The sequence below is a fragment of the Haemaphysalis longicornis genome, unplaced genomic scaffold (assembly GCF_048455015.1).
Source record: "Haemaphysalis longicornis isolate Haplotype H1 unplaced genomic scaffold, Haemaphysalis longicornis Haplotype H1 scaffold_13, whole genome shotgun sequence".
Taxonomy (NCBI): domain Eukaryota; kingdom Metazoa; phylum Arthropoda; class Arachnida; order Ixodida; family Ixodidae; genus Haemaphysalis; species Haemaphysalis longicornis.
In genome coordinates this window covers 96,585,980-96,609,343 of record NW_027526233.1, presented here as the reverse complement: position 1 = coordinate 96,609,343, position 23,364 = coordinate 96,585,980, and the positions used below count along the sequence as shown (strand labels likewise).

General features: G+C 49.6%; 1 long non-coding RNA gene across 1 annotated transcript; it reads right to left on the bottom strand.

Moving 5' to 3' along the window:
* Nucleotides 1-10,849: 10,849 nt before the first annotated feature.
* Nucleotides 10,850-19,492, bottom strand: LOC144164428 (uncharacterized). Its single transcript, XR_013321195.1, has 3 exons — nucleotides 19,216-19,492; nucleotides 17,435-17,704; nucleotides 10,850-12,428 (listed from the first exon to the last, which is right to left on the bottom strand). It is a non-coding gene; the product is annotated as an uncharacterized LOC144164428 (long non-coding RNA).
* Nucleotides 19,493-23,364: the final 3,872 nt, after the last annotated feature.

The window sequence follows — 23,364 nt, the reverse complement described above, 5'->3', positions numbered from 1 at the left end:
CACAGACAAGGAATCCGGCAAGGCCTGAAAAGACCCCTCGGAGCCATTCCCACCAAGTAAGCCCACGGCTTCCGACGCGCAAGGGCCAGATCCCAGTAAAAAGAAAAAAAGAAAAAGAAGATACCTCACATAACCGCTTGCTTCTTGTCGTACACAGTCACCCCTGATGAAGGAGCTGAGTTGGCTCCGAAACGTTGGGACTGCTTTGAATAAACGCCATTGGTGGGTGTATTTGCCTTTTACTTAAGTTTAACCCAACCAGACATAGTTGTGTCGAAGATGTTCACATTCAAGGTTTCTAGGTAGTACTCACTTTCGGCGTAACACGAGAACCAAAGCTACGAGAACCCTTCGTAGTAAAATTTTTGCCACAACCACTCGAATCTCATAGCGAATTTCTGTCGGCGGAGAGCAGCGTCCTTACAGTAGGAGCGCGAAACCGCGAGCTGAATGATTTCGATCAAGCGCGCAGTACGGGAAACTACTCGGTAAAGATGTCGTGACCGAGGTTTTGACTTGAGGCTCAGACCAGGGTGGGGTGACGACGGGGGCTGCACAGGAACCAGTAGGCGAGAATCTCTATTTACATTGACAGCAAGAAACGCGGCAAGGGCACTGCGGAGCTTGCAACGATTTGGCGCCTGCCCGGAGTTTGCGTAAAAGATAGAAAACAAGACAGCTGGATAAGACGCAACGCTGGGACTCCACGCCGGTCGCGTCAGGGCAACCGAACTCATGACGGCGATTATGGCAGCCACCGGAATTACGAGAGACGAGGCCCTACGAGACACCATTTGCCCGAACGTCCAGCAAAACATTATCGTCGTGAGCACGCCGTGCGAGGTCCGCGCGGCGAAATACGCAAAGCTACAGGCGCTACGCGTGAGCGATCAGGAATACAAGGTCTACGCGTACCAAGCCGCCCCCGACGGCACCGCCAAGGGGGTGATACACGGCATAGCTAGGGAAGACAGCCTAGAGGAGATCAGAGCCAACGTCGTCAACGAGTACAACCCGCTAGCGCTGGACGCACACCGCATCGGTAACTCCTCGGCGGTCATCGTCCTCTTTCAAGGCCTGAAGGTGCCGTCGACGGTCAAGTACGGCGCAGTATTATTGCGGTGTAGCCTGTACAGACAACACCGCGAAGTGTGTACTACCTGCGGCAAGCTAGGACACCGAAGGGACGTGTGCCCGCAACCGCACGTACGGGTGTGCCTCGCGTGCGGCACGCGCGACCCAAGCGAGGGGCACGAGCTCGCGTGCAAACCGCACTGCAAGCTGTGCGGAGGGCCCCATTCAACCGGCGCACCGGGCTGCACGAATAAATTCAAGACCCCGTATGTGGTGAAGCGCCGGCAGTGGGAACGCCGGGAGCAGGCCCCCGAGAACGACGACCGCAGTTTCCCGCCATTAAACCCCGCGAGAGGACGCGGGCGCAGCCGCAGTCGCGCGCGAATTCGACGCCACCTGTTCCGCCTCTCGAAGCGCAAGGGGGAGGAGCCGCAGCATGAACGCGCCACGATCACGTGAGCGCGTGGCGTGGACTGCCGTAGTCAAAGAGACACCTGCTCGCCGCGCCCGCTCCAAAACGCCGCGGAGAGACCGCGAACATTTAGAAGTCACGCCGCGAACGAGTCGCCAATCCCCACCTGAAAAGAGGATGAACGCGGTAATCGTGTCACTGCGAAACGAAAACGCGCAACTGCGACAGCAATTAGCCGACATCAACGAGAAGCTGCAACGTCTCCTGGCCGCACAGCAGCAACAGCCGCAAGCACAGGCCCACCCAAAGGGGGAGCAGGGACGGGTCCCACTTCCCCCGTCGCTTACGCCGCGACACCGACCCCAACCGACGCCGCCAACACCGGCAAGCCCACAACCAACGGAGACGACCGTAAGCCTACCACCATCCTCCGAGACCGCCATGGAGGCCCAAGAAGACGAGGAATCTCCGCGAACAAGAGACGACGAGCAAGAGGCACGAACCCAAGGTGGAATAAGTGTTGCCGTCCGGTTACGACGCTGCACCGAAAGAATAGACCGCTTAGAGAAGAGAGTCGACGCTCTCGAGCATCGCATGAACGCCCGGTTCGCGGCAGTAGAGCGCCGCCTCGATGCGCTACAAGAGTTCCTATACAGGAAGCTAGGCCGCGATGACGACGTGGCAGTAGAAGACCGCAGCCCAACCGTCAACCCAAGGACATCGCCATGACCAGACAACCCCGGACCAACTCGACGCTCACAATATGGCAATGGAACTCCAACGGCTTCCAGTGCCGGAAAGCAACGCTACTACAAATCATCCAGGGCGCCGAGAGGCCCCCGGACATCATAATGGTGCAAGAGACGCACACGGAGGACGCCCCGTCCCTCACGGGTTACAGAGCACACGCAAGCCCCCCGAGTGCACGAGACTGCGGGAAGGGGGCGGCGCAGGGCGTCTGCACCTTCGTGAAGAAAGGGATCCCGTTTGTGAAGCACGAGGGCCTCCTCGGCCGCAGCGCACTGGAATACTGCGCAACCGAAGTGGTTCTAGGGAAGAAGAAGAAAGAGTCCATCCTCTTGGTGAATGTGTACAGCAATCCCGCGCATCGCCAGCAGAGATTCCGCACCATTCTGCACACGGCGCTGGCGACGGCGCCGAGGGACACGATCGCGATTTGCGGAGACTTTAACGCCCCCCACAAAGAGCTCGGGTACACCCGCACGACGCTGAAGGGCAAGGAGTTGCTAGACGAGGCGGCCGACGCGGGGTTCACCTTGCACACATACCCCTCGTCCCCCACTCGCATCGGCACGTCGGTCACCAGAGACACGAACCCGGACCTCGCGTTCGTCCGCGTCGCCAACTCGGTCAGAGGCGGAGCAAAGTGGCGAAACACGGGCCAGAACATGGGTAGCGACCACTTCGTAATAGAGATCGAGCTGCCGACGACCGCGCGACCCCGGGACAAGCGTCGCCGCCAGCAAAAGATCACAGACTGGAACCTCTTCCGCGCGCGCGCCGAGGAGGAGTCCACGCAAGACATCGCGGACATCGAGAGCTGGACCGAAGACATCATCCGCCTCATAACGGACGCAACGACGGAGCTCGAAACGGACGAGGAACACCCCGGCATAGACAGCCGCCTGGCAAACATGTTGGAGGCCCGGCAGTCGCTGCAGAAGAGATGAAGGGGAAGGAGAAACAATCACCGTCTCCGCAAGCGGATAGCCACGCTGGGACGCGAGATCGAGAAGTACAGCAGAGAACTCTGCACCCAGCGCTGGCACGCGGTGTGTAACGAAGCGGACGGCCAGCTCCACAAGGGGAGAACGTGGCGGTTGCTGCGTCACCTCCTGGACGAGACCGGCACCAAGGGCTACCAGCAGCATCGCCTCGCGCAAGTCGTGCACACGGCCACCAAAGCGCTGGGAAGGGAAGAGACATGCAGGCGCATCGACGCGAAGTACCTCCCGAGCACCCCCAGCGAACGCCACGGAGAGTACGCGGGCGCAGACAATCCCGTTCTCGACCGCGACATCGAGGAGTGGGAGGTCAGGGCCGTGCTGCAGACCATCAACTGCAAGTCGGCGGCCGGGCCGGACCGGGTAACGAACAAGGCCCTGCGGAACCTCGGCGACGGGGCCATCGCGTCCCTGACGAGGTACTTCAACCGCTGCTGGCGAGCGGGAGCGCTGCCGCGCCAGTGGAAGACGGCGAGAACGGTGCTGATACCCAAGCCGGGCAAGCCGTCCAACATCGAGAATCTGCGCCCGATATCCCTAACGTCGTGCGTGGGGAAGATTCTCGAACACGTGCTGAACAACAGATGGCAACGCTACCTCGAGACGGAAGGGCTCTACCCCGACACCATGTTGGGTTTCCGGGAGAGGCTCAGCACTCAAGACGCCATGATCCAGCTACAACACGACATCCTGGACACGTCCGTCGGCACCCAAGACAACAGGGCCGTGCTCGGGCTGGACTTGCAGAGCGCGTTCGACGAAGTCAAGCATTCCGCCATCCTGGAACAGGTCGGCAGGCTCGGCCTGGGCAGAAGATCCTACAACTACATCCGAGACTTTCTCTCGGAGCGGACCGTCGAAATACACGCGGGAGACCTCCAGCTGCCGCCGAAGAAGCTCGGGAGCACGGGAACCCCTCAGGGCTCGGTGATATCGCCGCTGCTCTTCAACCTCGTGATGATCGGGGTGGCGCGCAGACTCTCGGGGATCCCACAGGTCCGCCACACCATCTACGCGGACGACATCACGCTGTGGGTCCCCGGGGGTAGCAACGGCCACATCGAAGACGCGCTGCAGACGGCGGTGGACGCCATCGAAGACCACCTCGACGGTACGGGCCTGCGGTGCTCGCCGCAAAAGTCGGAGCTGCTGATCGTCCCGCCGCCGGGCAAGTACCGCAAGAGGGAGGCCGAGGACTCGGCGAACATCAGAATCAGAACGAGGGACGGCGCCGTCATCCCCAGGGTAGACACGCTCCGGGTCCTCGGCATGTACCTCGAGGCCAGCAGAAGTAACAAGACCACGGTCGACCGCCTCGTCACCAAGATCGGCGCGGCGGCCAGACTCGTCCGACGTGTAGCGACACGGCACAGCGGAATGAAGGAGGCCAGCCTCCTCCGACTGCTCCAATCTTTTGCGATGAGCCACGTCGCCTACGTCGGCGCGTTCCACTACTGGCTACGGCAGGAGCGGGACCACATCAACGCAGCCATCCGCAAGGCTTACAAGACGGCCCTGGGCTTGATATGCAGCACCAGCACGGCCAGGCTACTCGAGCTGGGGGTGCACAACACCCTCGAGGAAATCAGCGAGGCCCAAACGACAGCGCAGCTCGAGCGCCTCGCCTCCACAAGAACGGGCAGGCGCATTCTGGAGCACCTCGGGATGGGACCGAAGACCACGGACTCGCATCGGCACGAGACGACACAGCTCCAGCCGGAGGTGATGCAGCGGCTCCGGATCCTCCCGCTACCCCGCAACGTCCACCCCGACCGCAACCGCGGCCGCCGAGAAGCGAGGGCGCGCGCCCTCGCCGCGACGCACGCAAACGACACGGGCGCCCTGTACGTGGACGCCGCCCGGTACCCCGACAGACCCGACGCCTACGTCGCGGTGGCGGTCCGCGCCACCACGGGTGAAGTGTACAGCGCCTGCAGCGTCCGCACCCCGTCCGCCCGCCAGGCGGAGGAGACGGCGATCGCAGTGGCGCTGACGGACCCGCGATGCACCACGGTGATCAGTGACTCGCGCTCGGCCATCGCGAACTACGCCAAGAACAACGTGTGTGAAAGTGCTGTGCGCGTTGTGAGGTGTCGTGCAGTGATCAGTGAAGCGGTGCCGGCCACCCACCTTCGGTGGTTTCCGGCGCACACGGAGATCACAGACGTGGGCGGCGGTCTCCCCAACCGCAACGAGACGGCGGACGCCGCCGCGCGAGGACTGACCAACCGCGCGGCGGCGGCGACGGCGAGTCCGGCCGGCGGCCACCGAGCTACCGGCGGGGCCCCCCCTCCTCCTCCGAGCTCCGCGGCGAAAGACCACCGAGAAGACGACGACGACGACGGGTGGGACCCGGAGCCCCTCCTCACGTACGGGGAGGTGCTGGAGTGGTACCGGCTCGGCCGCCGCACCGCGCCACCGCCCCACCCGGGACTCACGCGTTCGCAGGCAGTGCTGTTACGCCAGTTACAGACACTATCGGTAATCACGCCGGCACTCGCACGCCACGTGTGCCCGGACGTCTATGTCAGTGATGTGTGCAGTGTATGTGAGCGTGAACGCGCAACTTTGGCCCACATCCTGTGGGACTGTGCAGTGCATCCTGTAGAAGCAGCCGACCTCTACGGCCGGTTGCCGGACACCATCGTCAGTGCCGCGAACTCACCGGACCTGACATCACAAACCTTCGCCGTCCAGCAGCTCGAGGCTGCTCTCGCCAGGCAGAGGCGGAGAGAGGCACCGACGGGGGGGAAAGGGACGAGTTCCCGAGTACCTTTCGCGCGCCGCTCTCGCCGACGCCGGCGGGGCCTAGTCCCGAGGGCGACGTAAACGCGTCGGGGGGAGGGAGCGGCTCTGTGTAGCCCGGACCTCCCCTCTGCTGGCATTTAATAAAGTCTTTCTCTCTCTCTCTCTCTGTCTTCTCCCTCAAACTGCGGCGTGTAATTTGTTTGTGTGCAAAGGTAGCAAGAGAAAATTTTTAAATCGAATAATAGTAGGAACATCAAAATATTCATAACAAAATTGAAGCGATATGATAAGACTCTGGCTAGGTAATATTTCTAAAAAAGTAGGAAACGGAATGTTGCCTAAAGCGGAATTTAAGAGGCACTACAACTAAAAGAGGAAGGCGAATGTCGTACGATTCCGAGCTGCGCCTTCCCACAGTCTAAAATATAATTTACCTATCTGCAAATTACTGCCTAGATATACACGAAAACTACACTGGATTGGGAAAACTTCATTGGGGCCTGAAGATAAAGTCCTATCGCTAGGTGTTCATCACTTGGCCCGAGTCGTCACCGCAGATGTAGCCAGCCCGGTTAGGGGACCCCGCTCCCGTCACCGGGTCTCCGGGGTCTCCCAGCCTGTCCAGCGGCAGGATGACTGGATGGAGAACATGAAATTGAAGATTTTCTTCCGTCCGCACCACCTCCTCGTAGGCAGGCGGCATCCTTCTTGTGTTTGATTCGTTCGGGTATGCGGGACAATCCCAGACAGTGTGATCGAGTGTTGCTGGGGCTTTGCGACACACCCGACAGGGGGCATCAGGGTATTTTTCAGGGTACATCCTGTGCTTTAGGTAGGGATTGATTGATTGTAGGGTTTAACGCGCCGACGCAACGCAGGCGATGAGGCGAGCGGATTAATTTTGGCCACCTGGGGATCTTTAACCTGCGCCGAATCTTTAGGTAGGTGTTCGGGACCATCTTTGTTTGGAGTTGCCTAAAGGAGACCGCCTGCTCCCTGTTCAAGCCTTTCCAGGGCGGCGGGAGCATGCGTCTGAAAAGTCGATCGGCCTGAGTAATTTCTGGGTAGGTAGTCATGCGGTCTCGTGTGCTGTGCCACAAATGCTCTCCGGCACTTTGCTTGGCGCGCTTAGTCAGCTCTCGCGCACGAGGGTGCGTGGTTACATTGTAATTCTCCGCACATTCCGACCCCATACCTGCATAGGCAGGAAACCGCTTGCTTCTTCTCTTCCCAATCAGGCTTGGTTGTCTTCGCAGTAGTTTCTTCGTTACGGGGGAAACCCTGCCCCTGGAAACGTTTTTGGCAGCTTGCCTAGAGTCACTCAGGACTGTAGTGCCGCCTGGATCTTTGCTGGCCAGTGCGATCGCCACCTCCTCTGCTTCCTCGGGTCTGCCACTCGCAACGCCGGCCGCTTCTCGGACGTGCCCTGGGCTCACAGACTCTATTACCATGTACAACTAAGACACCAAACGGCCGCATTCTATAATTAGCTTCGCTTGACATCTACTTTCTCAGCGCAGAATGCGGACGGTTTTTTTTTCTGGACAATTCCCGATGTAACAAGTGTGTCAGGTGACGCCACTATATAGCAGACAAATACTATGCTGTGCATGATGAAAATCTCTTTCTGGCATTGTTTCACGAGCACGGTGATCCACAAACCCTCTTCTAGGAGAAGAGATGTTTTCTGCATGGAAATAACATTGCCCCCAGGTTAGGTCACGGCCGCTTCCCTGCTCTATGGATCATCGTATAATATGAATGCCATAATGAAGCCTACAGGTACTATCGTTGCGCTGAAAGAGACCAGACGACACCACCCCTGCTCACCTCCTACCCTTCCCTGCTCCCTGCGCAAGTTCCAACCGCCCACCATACACCACCTTTTCTAAGATTGTGCCGGTTTCTCTGCAAAACGTCGCAGGTGCTTACCACCTCACATCAAATCCCTTTAACATAAATAACACCTTAGACTGATGCGAAACATTCGTAATGACTGTTTGCGAAATTACCGGGCGCACCAGTTCAGACAAATGAAAGAAATAAACTGGTCCATCCGTGGGTTGCACTTGCGTATATTCAACCCCGTTCGAACACAGGCTCATTTTCTCCCCTTCCACCGCACGAGAGCCATTTGACGTCTCCCTTCCAATTAACTTCAATATTCATTGCAGGCGCTCAAGCGTCCTTAAAAAATACGCCTTTGGGAAGGGTAAGTGCCCATTTAAGACCTTTAAAAAGAGGGTGCTCAGGTCTGAATCAGGCTCGACATTTGTAAACGTGGATGTGGGGAAAAAGAAGAGTCCGATATTTCTGTTTCCTCGTACACTGATATGCATGCAAATGAACACGTAGGACAATGTTTCGTTGGACTAACTCTACGAGTGTATGATTCAGCACAGCCGGATCAGAGGGCTGCGTAGTGTTAATCCTCATGAGAGGGAACACTCACGCACACCTCCAGGCCGGCCGCGTGTTCATTGTTACCATGGCTGTTCAGATGCAGTATTACAGGCAGGGAAGAATGGGATATTTTTTGTTTGTACACTGGTATGCAGACATCCACGAGAGAAACACCGCAGTCGAAGCAAAAAATATTGCTAGATGCATTATATCTTACATTATGACGCGAGGTAATTGCGTATGCCTGAAGAAATTGCGTATGCCGGAAGAAAAAACCCGGGTGGAGCTGCACACGCTTAGGTAGGCATTAATATCTGGATTATAAAGAAAACTATGCGTTGGAATTTGCGCCCTTCTGTTTGCCGCGATAATGGGTTCTTTGCACGTAGTGAACGGAAGCCTTGGTTGATACACTACCAGCCGTACACACTAAAAATTTTTACGCCCAAAAGGGTGCTTCAGCTTGTCGCCGCAGGAGCACCCTAAAAACTGAATATTTTACGCCCTTTAGGGTGCTTGGATTTTGTCGCCGCAGGAGCACCCTCTGTGAAGCACCCCAGAAGACAGGTGCCTTATAAACACCCTTTTCCGCCTAAAAGTATCCTAGGGTGCTACTTAGCACCCCAATCTGTAGGAGCATTTTCTGCAAAAGCACCCACCTAAAGGGGTACAAGAAGGGTGCGTCATCCTCGGTTCATAAATGGCGCAGCAGGTGTGAAACCACATATTGCACAATATCACACACGATTATGGTATGAAACATTCGTGCTTTCCAAGCTCGGTTCTGTGAGACATTCCATTGAAGCTCAACATCAGCTGATAATTTCCTTGAACTTGTGTCACCGATTGTTAAAACATCAATTTAAAAAGTCAGGAGCCACATCTCAGTACAGTTATAACTTTAGAGGTAGTTGATTACCCAAAACTTCGTAAAAAACCAATTATATGTTCACTTTGCCGAACTGCAGTACACATCCTTCGAGATTCACTGCAGAGCCTAACCATGCTGTGCAGTGAAAGCAATTAGGTGTGCAACACTTCAACCACACAAAACTTCCTTGAACCTTAAAACCCTTGGCTTCTAGTATTGCATCAAACTTCCAATCAAGGTAGCTACCTGCAATGTTTAGTGCCTTATTCTTGAGCTGAGCAGGAAGGTTCAATATCAAGGAAGACCAAATGCAAAATGTATAGTTTCCTCCGTAATGCGGCTCATAATATAGTTCCCTCCGTACTGCGGCTCATAATCTACTTATAAAAGTTGGGTACACAAACCATTTATTTTCGTTTGCATTATTCTTTTTGCTTTACGGAAAAATATTCATATGGTACAGCACTTGCAAGGTTTGGTGGTATTTGGAGTTTTATAAACATACCTTTAGACTAAATGACCCCACATAGCAATAACAAGAACTGCAAACATCACAGAACAATGCATACAAGTTCCCTGGTGAAGCCCATGGTTGAAATGTAATTCCATTGTTCAGAAAACATTATTTTATCATGAGGCTAGCTTGTACATGGTGCCTTGCATTATGTCCCTGCCGGTGGATGTGGGGTCATTTGTCACTGTTGCAAATGAAATGCGAACAGCCAGGGCCCATTAGTTTTGGCTAGTATTACGAGGTGCCTCACGGTAAGCATTCTACGTCGATAGACTTTTTTAGAGTTGACTAGAACTGAAATCAGCAAAAGATTCTCTACAAAACATTCATTCTATCCGCAGCTTTAGGGTTTGCTATTTCCATAGTTGGGTTTCTTCTGCCTTTCTTAACAACATTTTTCTTTTGATAAGAAGGTGCACAACCAAAAGCAAAAAGCTTTTCTGTAAACCTTTGGTAGCTATATAATTGTTACAAAATATTTTACTCTAAATATGGCAGCTTAAACTGAGAATATTTGCATTTAAAAACATTAAAATAAGTTTAAATTGATCATAAATTTTTAGCTGTTTTTACGCAAAACTGTACATGGGATATGAAGTGCACCACAAGGAGGGCTTTGGATTAGCTTTAGCAAATTTGGGACATTTAAGGTGCACTGAAATCTCTACACATGCGCTTTTTCACTTTCTGTATCCACCAGGAAAATGGCTGCCAATTTAGACAGCGATTCTAAATAGTAGTTGACGTGCATTTCAAAATAATCACAAACATTATAGCCACAAAATTAATTTTTACAAGTTGTAGACATTGCCCGTTACACCAGACATTGGACTACACTGTCAAGAGCTTTGACATCTACAATGACGTCTACAAAGCAGGCTTATACTGGTAGAATGTTTCATACCATAATTACTGTGTGTTCAGAGCTCACGTGTGAAGTATGGATACTGCTGCTTCAGCAAGAACCGAGGATGAGCACCCTTCCTGGTTCTGAAAAAAAATAACAGAGGAAATGCCTTAAGCAGGATTCTGAAACGGGGTTGAATGAAACAAGAATGAACAAGAAATTCTTTCAAAACATGTAAAGCAATGCAAACAAATATTTATTTCAACTTATTTCTACAAAAGACCACCTCATGAAGACTGGTGGTGGGGTATTGGCTCAAAAAAAAAAGCAGAGAGCACTTATACAAATGCTACGGGAGCCTTCGCAGCCAACAATTGTTTGAACACACCTAAACTAATCACTGTTCAATAAACTCATAAAAAATGTTTGAATGCATAAAAAACCAGTGGTAAACACAGGAAACAGTTAAAACAGAATGACGGCACAAGTTTGTCCCGTCGTTCTCTTCTGTGTCCTGGGTTTTCCTATGGTTTTTCATCCATTCAAACATGTACCAGCTAGCCCAGTCCAACGCCTTGGTATCATAAAAATATGGATAGTCAATCCTTACACAAAGTTGAAAAAAAAAAGAAAGTATAAAGTAGGTGACAAAATTAAAACGACAGCAAATTGGTTGGCTTTTAATTTTAAATGATAATATAAAAAATAATGGCATGAATGAAAGTGAGCAGCACGCGAAGTACCTTGTTGCTAGCCCGACATTCCACTTTGAAGCAAAATGTCCGCTTTCAACACTACATAGGCTAAACATGCAATGAGGCATTCCTTTAGGCACACAAAATATACCATAATTGTTAAAAAAGCTACGAATTAGTTGAAAAAACCTGACCACGACAAATTGGAATTAGTGACTAGATACAGTTTCAGAAATACACAGCGACATCATATAAAAATATATGGTTCCCATACAAAGATTGATCATAACAAAAATTCAGGACATTTATCAGACTGGCATCAATGTGCAAAGCAGCTTAATGAAGGAAGACGTTCTTCACTAAAAACATGTTAATATTGGGAGCTCATGTGCTTCCCTGCAAGTTGGGTGTGTAAACCCACTGACATCTTAACTAACCCGCCTGAATCATCACTTGATAGACATTGAGGAATTTTACGAATTGGTTTATTGTAGCCAGCTGTCTAGTTTATTTCCCTATTTTTCTTGGCATTTCGTGTCTAATTCTAAATTTGGTGACTAGATAGCTTTTACTATGGTCATGCACTGGTGACAACGAATATTTGATTTTACTTTAAAAAAATTTCAGTTTTGTTTTATTGCTCACCAGCCAACGATCTGAAATATCAGAGGTGCTTAAAACGTATGTTGGCATTTCCTTCCTGCAGTGTAGTACAACTAATCATGACTTTTACCATAGTTTGTTCACAAATCGTAATATGTGGAAAGTATTCAGCTTAATGAAAATGTCATTTCAGAAGCATGCACAATCAACACGGCCTCAATGACTCTCATGACGTGGTCCACTTGTTTCTGTCACAAATAACCTGAGTGCAGACACATTCCACCGAAGACGAAGGTAACATGCCCTCTTGGGTGATGAATATTTAAAAAGCCTTACGAGTAAATTTGCTGCTGAGCACGTGAAATTGTGGCATTAAAACAAAAGATCCCTCTGCGGCATCTTTCACTTGGAGGAGCGCTTGACCACAAACTTTGAGAAGCTGGAAAATGCTCCATGAACCGCTCCAGCCAGCAGAAACGATGCAGGACACAAGTTGGTAGGCGGACCGTTGGCATCCTGCGATTGTGAAGATATTTCTGTTTAGTAGATGCTCTTCTTTTTGTACCACTGTGTATTTCACCTTTAAAGGGAAGGTGAAGCGGTTTTAGAATTAAAAGAAAAGTTGACTAGCAGCAAGTACACATTGAATAGTTCATGTGCACGAAATATTTTCGCAATACATGCAATAGAAGCGGCGCAATGAGCAAACAAAAGTGGCCCGATGCCCCGCCCCCATCTCGCCGCGGGATGCCGCAAGACCGAAGAGCGCGGGCGAAAACCGGCTGAAAAACGTCATACCTGGACTTCCGGCCGGATTGGCCGCCTCGGCCATGCTCTTTTCGCCGTGTTTCCTTGTGAATGATACTTGTTGTTCTGGTTGATAGCACTCATTTGTACAATTTTCGTGTTCAAAAAGAATGCACGAACGCCAAACGAGGCATACGTTATCATGCCGTATTCCTAAGCAGAATAATGCCACGCCGGGATGCTTGATAACATACGGAAGCAACAGCCGAAGTGGCTGTGCTTTATGACAGAGAATATACCGCTCCAATGCGGTTTTTTTTTTTTTTTGATGCGACGGACGTGAATGTTCACATTAGATTCTAGATTTAGGAATGATGGGGAATACTGCTGTACTTTGGCCGGGATGTTTCGTTCCATTCCAGAAACCAAGTCACATTTGTTCAGGAAATACTTGTTTCGTTAAACGCGTCGGTTTTCTTTCCCTATGGGCTCAGGACAGTGTTCAAAAAAACAATTTTTTGGCGAAACTAAAACAAGGGGCCAATCGTGATAGTTCTCTCCCGGCTAAGAGGTAAACAGTATTCCTACAAAGTAAAAGAACCAAGACAACCAGATTACTTATTTTGCAAGTATACATGTCACGATAAGGTGACGTTTGTCTGGAATTAAAAAAAAAACACCACTCCGAACCACCACCGTGCCATAATTTGTGTTGACTGCGGGGGCCTAATTTTTTGCCCAAGATTCCGTGTGGTTGCATATTATAACCTGGCAAGCACTTGTTGTCACTGAACCTCAAGTGTGCTCCAGTGATAGTCGGTGATATATATAATGATGATACTAAAAAAAATTAGGAGCGAAGAGTAAATATACGGCCTCTGTCCGACTAGCGCGGTAAATGCTTAAATCTAGAAATGCTGAAACAGGCCAACGATTCATTATCACAAACGTTTGGTGATTGTTATCTAAAGTAACGTAACTACAACGTAACTGCCTTGTCCGACTGGTCTGTTAATTGTAACGAGGTGACCGTAATATTGTAGCAGAATGCGCAACGCACAAGCGAAAATCAAGCCCTACTATAGCCAATAATGCTGAGCAGGCACTAGTATGCTGCGGTGTTTTCAGAATAAATGCATGTGAAGCAGTAAGACGCCATTCATAGAAGTGCAGCTAGTAATCGCGGAGGCGCCGTAGCGCCGCTGCCGAAATGGCGTGCGCGTGTGGGTCTGTGTACGGGGATGAGTAACGGGGCTGGGGTGGGCGACAACGAACAAAGGAAATGCGGAAGCAGAGTCTGCTTGTTGGCTTATGCGTTTACCGGCAAGATGTGTCTCGCATATACGTTTACTGCGCATGAACGTTATTTTTTCGCGCAGTGCACGTACGTGCTTTTCTCTGGTAGTTATAAAACGCCCATTCATCTTCGGCATAAATGGTTTTGTGTATAATAAGAAACAGTTAAGGCAGTACCTAATATTAACACAAGGTATAAAATCCCCCTATGCTGGTTGCCTAATTCAAAAATATTTTGATGGAACCCACTAGTCGACGTCACAGTCACTGCTTTGGGGTGCTCTGTCGTGTAAAGCAAATTTAAGTTCCAAGATATTTGAACCAACAGCAGGGGAAATTATAAAACAAACTTCCAGTCATGTGCGAAAATTAAACTGCAAGCTAAATTGCCGCAAAGGCAACCGTGCGATCGTTCGCAATGCTTCCGGCAACCCGCGCGGCCGAAGGGTGTCCTCCTTTGACGTCATGACGGGCGAAACCAATCAGGGGCGTCAAAAGACGAACAGCGCGCGTCTTTCAAATGGGGCCGCGCTTTTTGCAAGATAAATGCCTCTTGGACTCATGTACGATAAATTTCAATGTGATATTCGGAATCAGCGCGCAAGAAACTATATAACTGTTAATCTAACTCAAATGTTTTGGAAAGCGCTTCAGCTTCCCTTTAACAAGCAGCTGAACTCCTTAACGTTCGCATAATAAAATGCTGCAATGCGGAACAGTTAGCAGGGTTACCTCAATTTTGCTTTTCTACGAATTAACACAATGTAGGTAATCTGCACACAACTACAATCAAACTACAATTTTCACCTACTTCACTGCTAACATCAGCGTTTGACTGCTCAAGCACAAATACAGGTTAGACATGTGAGCAATCTGCTAAACGTATCCCCACAAACTGAACAATCAGGCATCAGAAATCGGCAAGGAAGGAGGTGTCACGTTTAAATGGCACTTTTTTTGTTTAAAACATAAACAACACCTGGAAGCTTGAAGCGTGAGAGGGGGTCTTTCACGCTGACGATGTCAGAACATAGCTTGCTAGTGGGCACCTGCACGATGTGCACAATGTGTTTCTTGAAAATGCGTGCGAAAGTTTGATTGATGTGTAGGACGAGAATTGCAGCACGTTTTGACACAGGCCTTGTGGACGCTTCTGCCTGCTAATGTCAATGTGGATTCTTGCTAGTCGCCCTCTTCGCTTCTTTCTGAATATAATGCTTTAGGCATTATATTCAGGACAACGACTGCATCAAAACGTGCAGCAATTACCTACGTCCCACACATCGGTGAAACTCTCGCACACATTTTCAAGACACGCAGTGCATACATTGTGCATGTGCCCACTAGCAAGCTGCGTTCTGACATTGTCAGCGTGAGAGACCCCCTCTCACGCTCCAAGCTTCCGGGTATTGTTTATTAGATTCCATGCGCTGAATGCAAATCAGTGTACATTGGCAAAACGGGCAATCTGCACAGAAGATTAATGCAGCACTGGAACGAAGTGAACAAGGGCCATGCAAAAACAAGTCCACTGGCAGAGCACCGTGAGAGGACGGGACACGTGGTCGACTGGAACAAGACAAAATTACTGACAACTGAGTGCAATCTATCTTCTCGATTACTGCTCGAGTCCCTCATTGTTCAGACGACGCCCAACATTATCAACATAATGGATGGCAATCTGCACCATATCTATGCAAACTCATTGCGCCGCGTAATGCCCAATATATAGCTTCGTTTTCCACGACACATGCTCACCGTGAACAAGCAACAAACCGTTAAATGGCTTTCTTGACTTGGTCAGTGACCTACGTTTCATCACTGCAATAATGCTTTTACCTGCCTACACGGCATTCCGTCAAACACTGGACTACACCACATGAGCCATTGGCGTTCTTAACCTGCACCAGAGTATATAACCTTTCACTACTGCTATGAGATAGACCCATAAACGCACTTCAATATGGCCTTTATATTTAGCTCTTGGAAACATTATGTATAATTTTACCTTTAAGTTGCACCTGCTACAGCAGCTGGTACTATACCAAAAACATGGAAAAAAAAACGGTGGCTTAACACGCCAAAGCTACACTTGGGATATGGGGAGCACTGTAGGGGAAGGCTTCGCATTAATTTTGACCATCTGGGTATTTTTGTGCGCATCGAAACCTCCAAACACGGGCGTCTTTACGTGTTGCCTCCATCTGAAAAGCGGCTACACCAAGCGGTATCTAACCGACATTCGCCTCCACAGCACACCACCCTAGCCACGGCAGTGGGTTAAACATATGAAATAAAGCGAGTTTTGGAGTGCAAATGAAAATATTAATCACACGTCTTATTTTCCCAATCGATGTACCTTTTGAAATCCACCATGCAATCCCCCCTCCCCTACCGGCCTACCAAAACACCTTTGTCTCAAGAGGTAATCAGGCTGTTGTTAATGAAGTAAGTATTTACAATCCGAGACTTGCCACCGTTAAAGTCATGCACTTTGTTTTAGAGATAAGCGACATTAGCCATTTGCAGCACCAGGAGTTAATTGTGTTAAGATCAGATTGAAAGCATTGACGGTAGTAGTTGAAAGAAATTGTGTGATAAATTACAACATCATCTGCAAATAGACCTACATGGGAGGATATGCAACATGGAAGATAGACCAAGCAACCTGCCTGGGAGGACAACAAAGTGGCACGAGCAAAAGAAGTATATAGTTATTAGAAGTAAACTGCATTTGAGAAGAATGAAAATCTTTTGCTCAAGTGAGGACATTAGGGTGAAGTTTGAGAAGTAGTCTGTGGTGTGCAATGCGATTGAATGCTTTAGAAAAATCAAGAAAAACTACCGCAGTTTGTAAGCCTGGGTCAATGGATCAATGTAGATCGTGAACAAATCCTGAAAGTTGTGTTTCTCAAGTAACCCTTGTGAAAACCGTGGTGATACTCGAATGTGATATTGTGATTTTATAAATAATTAGCGACCTGAGAGTGGATGAAATGTTTCCTGACCTTGCATATGGTGCTTGTTAGGGAAATTTAATGGTGAAGTACCGTCTCCTGATTTAAAGACTGGTGCTACCTTGACTATCTTCCAACCATTGAGATTAGTGCCTGTCATGAGAGACTGCGAAAAAAGCGCTGTCAGAATTCTACAGACAGCGGGATGTATTTTTCGGTATAGTATGATTATTACCAGTATGATCTGAAGTAGACCAGTTTGTATTGCAAGTTTAAAACCATATCGAAAGATCCTAAATGTTTGCTTGGCTTGATTACATACGAATACTTGCTTCAAAGTCAGTTCAATTTCTCTTCTTGCCCTTTAGTCGTCAGTCCCAGATTCTCTTCAATATCTCTGCTAAGCAATGACACGCTCCATACGCACAGCACTGCTTCATGAAAATGTTTCAAATAATCAGAGGCCACAGCACTGCTAACAGGTATACATCATGGCAAGTTCCACAACATGCAATAACTAACCTGAAAATACATAATCGGTGGGTGCACCGATATGGCAGCAGTGCCTGGACCGATGTGTCGAGCAAATGCGCTGACTTCTGAACGGGTGGTCCAAGCGGCCAGATGATGGATGAATGACCATTCCTGGCGGCAAAGCGTACGGAGCACCAACGAAAGGCCAGGCAGTACTTGGGTACAGCAGGTGCAGTGTCGGTTGGCCAAGGGAGGCCCTGGCAAAGCCTTTGAAACTGGACTGGAAGGCAGCTGACCCAGGACAGCCAGCAGCAGCACCTGCAGGTGCATAATCTGTGAGTGTGCTGACACTTGTTTAAATACAAGAAGAGCACACACAAAGCACGAATGCTTACATCAAGTAGATTTTTAATCGTTTAAAGACAGTAACCTCCAAGGCACTAATAAGAACATTCCCGGAACACCCCAAGTGAAATTTAGGTCACAGTAAGAATGTATTTATTAGACCCGCAGGTACTGTGAGTGGGGTATGCATGATATATGCAAAGCTAGCTACTGAGCTAATTTGCATGGAACGCATGCTAGCAGCTCATCTGTATCCCTTGCTTTCAATCGGAACTGGTGTGTGATAGTTGAGGCTCCTCCATTTCAATGTCTGACTTGTATCTGCACGTTCAATTCTCCAATATAAATCGAGTTGAGTGAGTGCCTACAGCTTTCTTGTTAGTCTCTGTATGGCCTGCGGTTTTGCGAAAATGAGAACTTGCGAATTGGCTCAATTTTCTGCACTAACTTAAACAATACATATGCCTCTGATATCAAGCCCCAGACTTCCCGAGAGCTACTCTGACAGAATCGGCAGGCGCCTCGTAGGCGTTGTGAAATCTCCCCCACTACCCCGAGACTATGCTAACTCCCTGCGAGGCCACATGCGCGCATTTCACCTTCAATTTGCACGTATGTGAATTCTATACCTCTATGAACTCTCAGACGGGCGTCGTCATATTCGTGCCGGACTCGTGAAACTCGGCAACGTAAATTACCGCACTCGCTCGCTGGCGCGCGGCCCGAACTCTCTCACCGTTTCCGGCCCTTGCATAATATTTTCTCCACCTTGCACTTTGTAAATTCTCATGTTTAACTACACCTCGTGCGCCCTCATCTCTTGCCTGCTTTTCTTCCAGCACAACTCCGTCAGCACCCGGTCGACGCGTACGCTGTCGGGGCGCGTTGGCGAGCGAGTACGGAATTTCGCTGTTGTCGAGCTTCACGAGAACAGCACACATATCGCGGCCCGAAGACCGCGAGGCGTACGGTCGCCGGTCTCGCGAGCGCAATAGCTGCGAAGCGCACTGCACGGAATTCGTGAAGGGGGGGGGGGGGGGGAGACGCCAGCCATGGAATCACGTGTACGCGTTTTCACATGCACTTCCAGGGAACCTCCTGTTCATGTTATTTCTTGGTATACCGCGGGTATTCACGAGGGAGGACTAATCACAGCGTTGTGCCACTCACGCGAAATTGCGACTGCGATCTGCAACCGCAAAGGCACTGTTTGAGAGACACATAAACAAACGCCCCGGTGTTAAAGAGCCTTGCGTGATGTGAAATTATTAGCAGCCGTGTACCATAGCGCGAGCATCGTAGCCAAGGTCTAGCTTCAGCGTAAATTCTGACTTCTGCGGAAACGGTGGACTGGGCGCCAAACAAGTATACTAACTCACGTAGGCTCTCAGAGCAAACGAGATGGGGGTCTAGCGAATTACTGACCCATAAACACCAGAACTCGTTCCAACCAAATACAGAATAATAAAAAAATGCGTACTTACCCGAGCAAAAACGATGTTTCCAACGTAAAATTCCCCTTCACTGTCGTCTTCATCTCGCGGACACACGAACACGCTTTGTTCTGATGCAATGTCATCCACTTTTGACGCGCAGTATTTTATCCGGCGATGATCGTTCTTCCGGGGTCCCCATGTTCAACACACGCGTAGGTTAGAAGGGTAGACATCACCCATAAAGCTTCTATAACTATGATTTAAGCTTGAAATAGATAAAACAGATTAAATCACGCCACCAACCACTCCGCACAAAACGCCATGAAAAAACACACACAAAAGTGAGAGATAGTTGCCAGACTTCAAATGCAGCACCTCTATGTTTGACGAAAATTGTGTTACTACTGTAATGTTGGTAATTATCTTTCTGCTTTCAAAGTCTGAAATGTGTTTATAACTTAAATTTAAGGTTTTTAAACACAAAAAGTGAATACATATAAAGTAATTGACATATATACTGATATTGTAAAGAGGTTAGACGTTTGTTTTGGTTTTGTTTTCACGGCGGGCTTCTCAAGAGAGAACGTGCGAGAAAACGAGCTACTTTGTGTTTAGGAAAAGGGCGGTAAATGTCGGCGTGATAGAAAGCAAGGAACAGGTGCTTACCCTGGTCGTTAAAAAAGGAGCTAATAAAACCCTCACGTAAAAAAAAAAAAAAAAAACATGTTCGACGAGGAATCGAACCATTGACCTACAAAACAGTAAACGGACGCGTTAACAAACAGCTATGTCGGCGGGCGGTGTTCGAGGCACCTAAAACAACTCTATACTTACGTAAGTTGTCAACGAATATTGTTGCTTGTGTCTAGTCATCGCCTCCTTTAACGATGGTCTAGTTTATACTGCATTTTTGAAATTCTGGCTGTCCTAACTCTTGTTTCTCACGCACCGGTCTTGCAGACGAGGCCGCATTGCTAGCGCTGCAAGCGATTGAGCCAAAGCTCCATTATTTGACTCAAGAAAAGCTATCGCAGTCAACCCGACCTTTTCTGCGCAAGCCACGGCAGCCACGAAATAAATGGAATGTGCCGTTAGAATTATGGCGTTGATAACGCTTGTTTGACCGGCACCGTCTTGCAGACAAGCAACGTCGCTCTAATACTACAAGCGATGTCACTCCTGGCATGTCAGGCGCATCAAACCCATCGTGTAAAACGACTGCTAACAGTGCGAAAACCTCTGAGTTTGTAACAAGTGGGGATTTGCGGTGGCGGTGACGTAATAGGTACAGCAAGCAGGTAGGCAGAACAGCAGCGTAGGGTTACAACCTTTCCCCGAAAAAAAAAAAACGGGCCTTCCGGGGGGGGGGGGGGGGGGGAGGGGGGATTGTGTTGAAAAAAGACGCCATGTTTTTTAACATGCAGTGCCATTTATTGTAGTGTTTTCTTAGAGAGAAATCAACATAACGTTTGTACTGAAAGTGATTGAGAGCTTGGTTAATCGCTCTGCATGTGCTTCACTAAAAAGTAACCGCAATTGCTGACCGCGGCGGTAGAATTTCGTTATTATGTTCTTCCCTTAGGTCCCCCTCCATCTGAGGCAGCGCGCTCGCCCGCGTATTTTCTCTGCTCGCGTGTCTTTGCGCAGCTTGTCGACATAGGCGTGCGCAGAGTTCTCAATTTGGGGGGGCAAAGTCTTACCGCTGCGCCCCCCCCCCCCCCCCCTCCAGAGCAACTCCCGACCTCTTCTCACTGAAGGCCTTGCGGTGCGAACGCAGTGCAAAGAGGGATGGTTATAAAATTTTTATTTCAATGTGATGGAATTGCAACACACACAAAATATTTCTGAGCAGAAATTTTACTTTCATGTGTTACATCGGCAAGGCATGGGGCAGATTTGGCGCCCCCTTCAGATGATTAGGGGGGGCGGCCGCCCCCCCTGCCCCCCCCCCTGTGCGCACGCCTATGCTTGTCGACACGTATTTACCGTCTTAGTTGTTGAATTGACGCTTATAAAACGCCAAAACGGGCATAATCACGGCACAAAAGCCAAAAAACCGGCTGATGACGGCTGGTTTTAGATATGGACCGGCAACCGGCCCGCTGTTTAAAAAACCGGTGGGGCCGGTCCAAAACCAGGAAGGTGGCAACCCTACGGCAGCGACGAGCGAAAATGATTTTACACGACCGCCCCCGTCGGCCTGCGCAAAAAAGGAAGATAGAACCCCTGCATACACGCCCTCGAGGAAAGCTGTACAGCCGATTCAGTTTGTTGTGGACGAAGAGCAACCGAGGCTGCAGCCACAAACGATTGCGCTTGCCGTGGTATGAGCCAAAGCATATCTTCACATAGTTATGTTATCGTCCGTCTGACTGTTACTTACTGAAGGGAAAATTCAGAACACAAACGTTGACGTCTAGCGTCTAGACGCTGCTGTTTAGGCCCTAAAAACCACCTTCAGGGCGTCTGTCGGTTCTGTCTGATGGCGCGCTCGCGCCGCTGATTACGAACGAGGCGTCTGTTGGCGTTGACTTATCGTGTTGGCGAGCCGGTAAACGCCATCACGGTTAAACTCCCTGTTGGAAGACTACGCTGTTGGGACGATAGAGTGCCGACAGAGCTTCTTATTGGCCCCACAAACGCCATCAAGGTTAAACTCCCTGTTGGAAGACTAGGCTATTGGAACGATAGAGTGCCGACAGAACTTCGTATTGGCCCCACAGGCGTGCTGTGAGCCCAACAAGAAAGTCTTGTTGGAATTTTTGCCCGGGGTATAATAATACGGGAACAAATTCTTAGGTAAATTCGATTTCGTTGAGGACACCGATGCCTGGCGTAAAAGTTTTATTTATAGGACTACAAGAGGCATTTTGTAGCCTTTCCTTCCCGTGCACCCAGACATCGAAACGAACCTTGTGATACACTCGAAGCAGTAGATTAGTGCAGAGTGGAATTTAAACATTCAGCACGTTTTGTTCAATTTACGAACAGCAATTTTAGAGCCTTTCCCCTGGTCTATGTGGAGAGTTCATATTTATTCTCTCAACGGGCGGTGAAATAGTGCAATGTGCGGTTTAAACATTCAGCCTGTTTTTGTGCAATTTTGCATGCTTGCATTCACACACCGTTCTTTTAGGCACCCTAACGATAAGGTGCCGTGGTAACACCCCAATCGAGAAGAAATACTTTTTAGCACCCCTTTAACGGTCGTAGCACCCTATGAAACTGTTGATTACACCCCTGAATTTTGGCACCCTCGAGGTGGGGTGCCCGAGCAATATTTGGGTGCTTGAAAGGTGCAAAAAGGGTGCAAAATGTTCAGTACACCCTCCTTGCACCTTAAAGGGTGTAAAAATGTTAAGATTTACACCCCTTAATATGTGGCACCCTCATGATTGGGTGCCGGAGCAATGTTTTAGTCCTTAAAAGGTGCAAAAAGGGTGCAAAATGTTGAGTGCACCCTTTTAGCACCTTAAAGGGTGTTAAAAAGTTTAGTGTGTACTAGACATCCGGCTGAGTGAGGGCGCTAAAACGGATGTCATTCGTGTTTATCCTGTTGTACTCATGCTCTTCCAGTGCGCCATCTGCAAATGCTTCCCGTTGACCGATCGAGGTGTCAGCCCTCCCGTTACAATCCGTGGTTCGGGGGAAGCCCGTAGCCATCTGGGAGTCGTCAGGCGCGGTCGACGTGTCAGGTGGTTTGGCCCTGGTCTCAGTGGACACATGTCCTCCGCCTTGGTCGAGCACTCCCGTGGCCCAGAGCGTGACGGCCACCCCGAGCAGCACGACAAGTGCAAGCAGGCCCACCGAGCACGCGACCTTAGGAAACCCGATGCGGCGGCGGAACAGACCGACTCTATCCGCTGGCTCCTCATTGTCGTCGCCAACGCCGGCAAAGGAGACTCTCCGGGTCGGTCTCGGTTCACGCCAGCAACCACACGGCGTCGGCCAATAATTCAGAAGTCAATTATTCAATAAATCAATCATTCAATCGATCGATCAATATATTGATCAGTACATTGATCAATCGATCAATAGATCAGTCAGTCAGCTAGTCAATCACCAAATCAATCAATCAATCAATCAATCAGTCAATCTATCGACCTATTGATCAATTCGTCAAATTCAATTTCTTTGCAGCTTCCGGCTGTTCTGGCTTAGGTTCAACGCTGAGTGTTCGAGTTTAGGAGCGCCTAT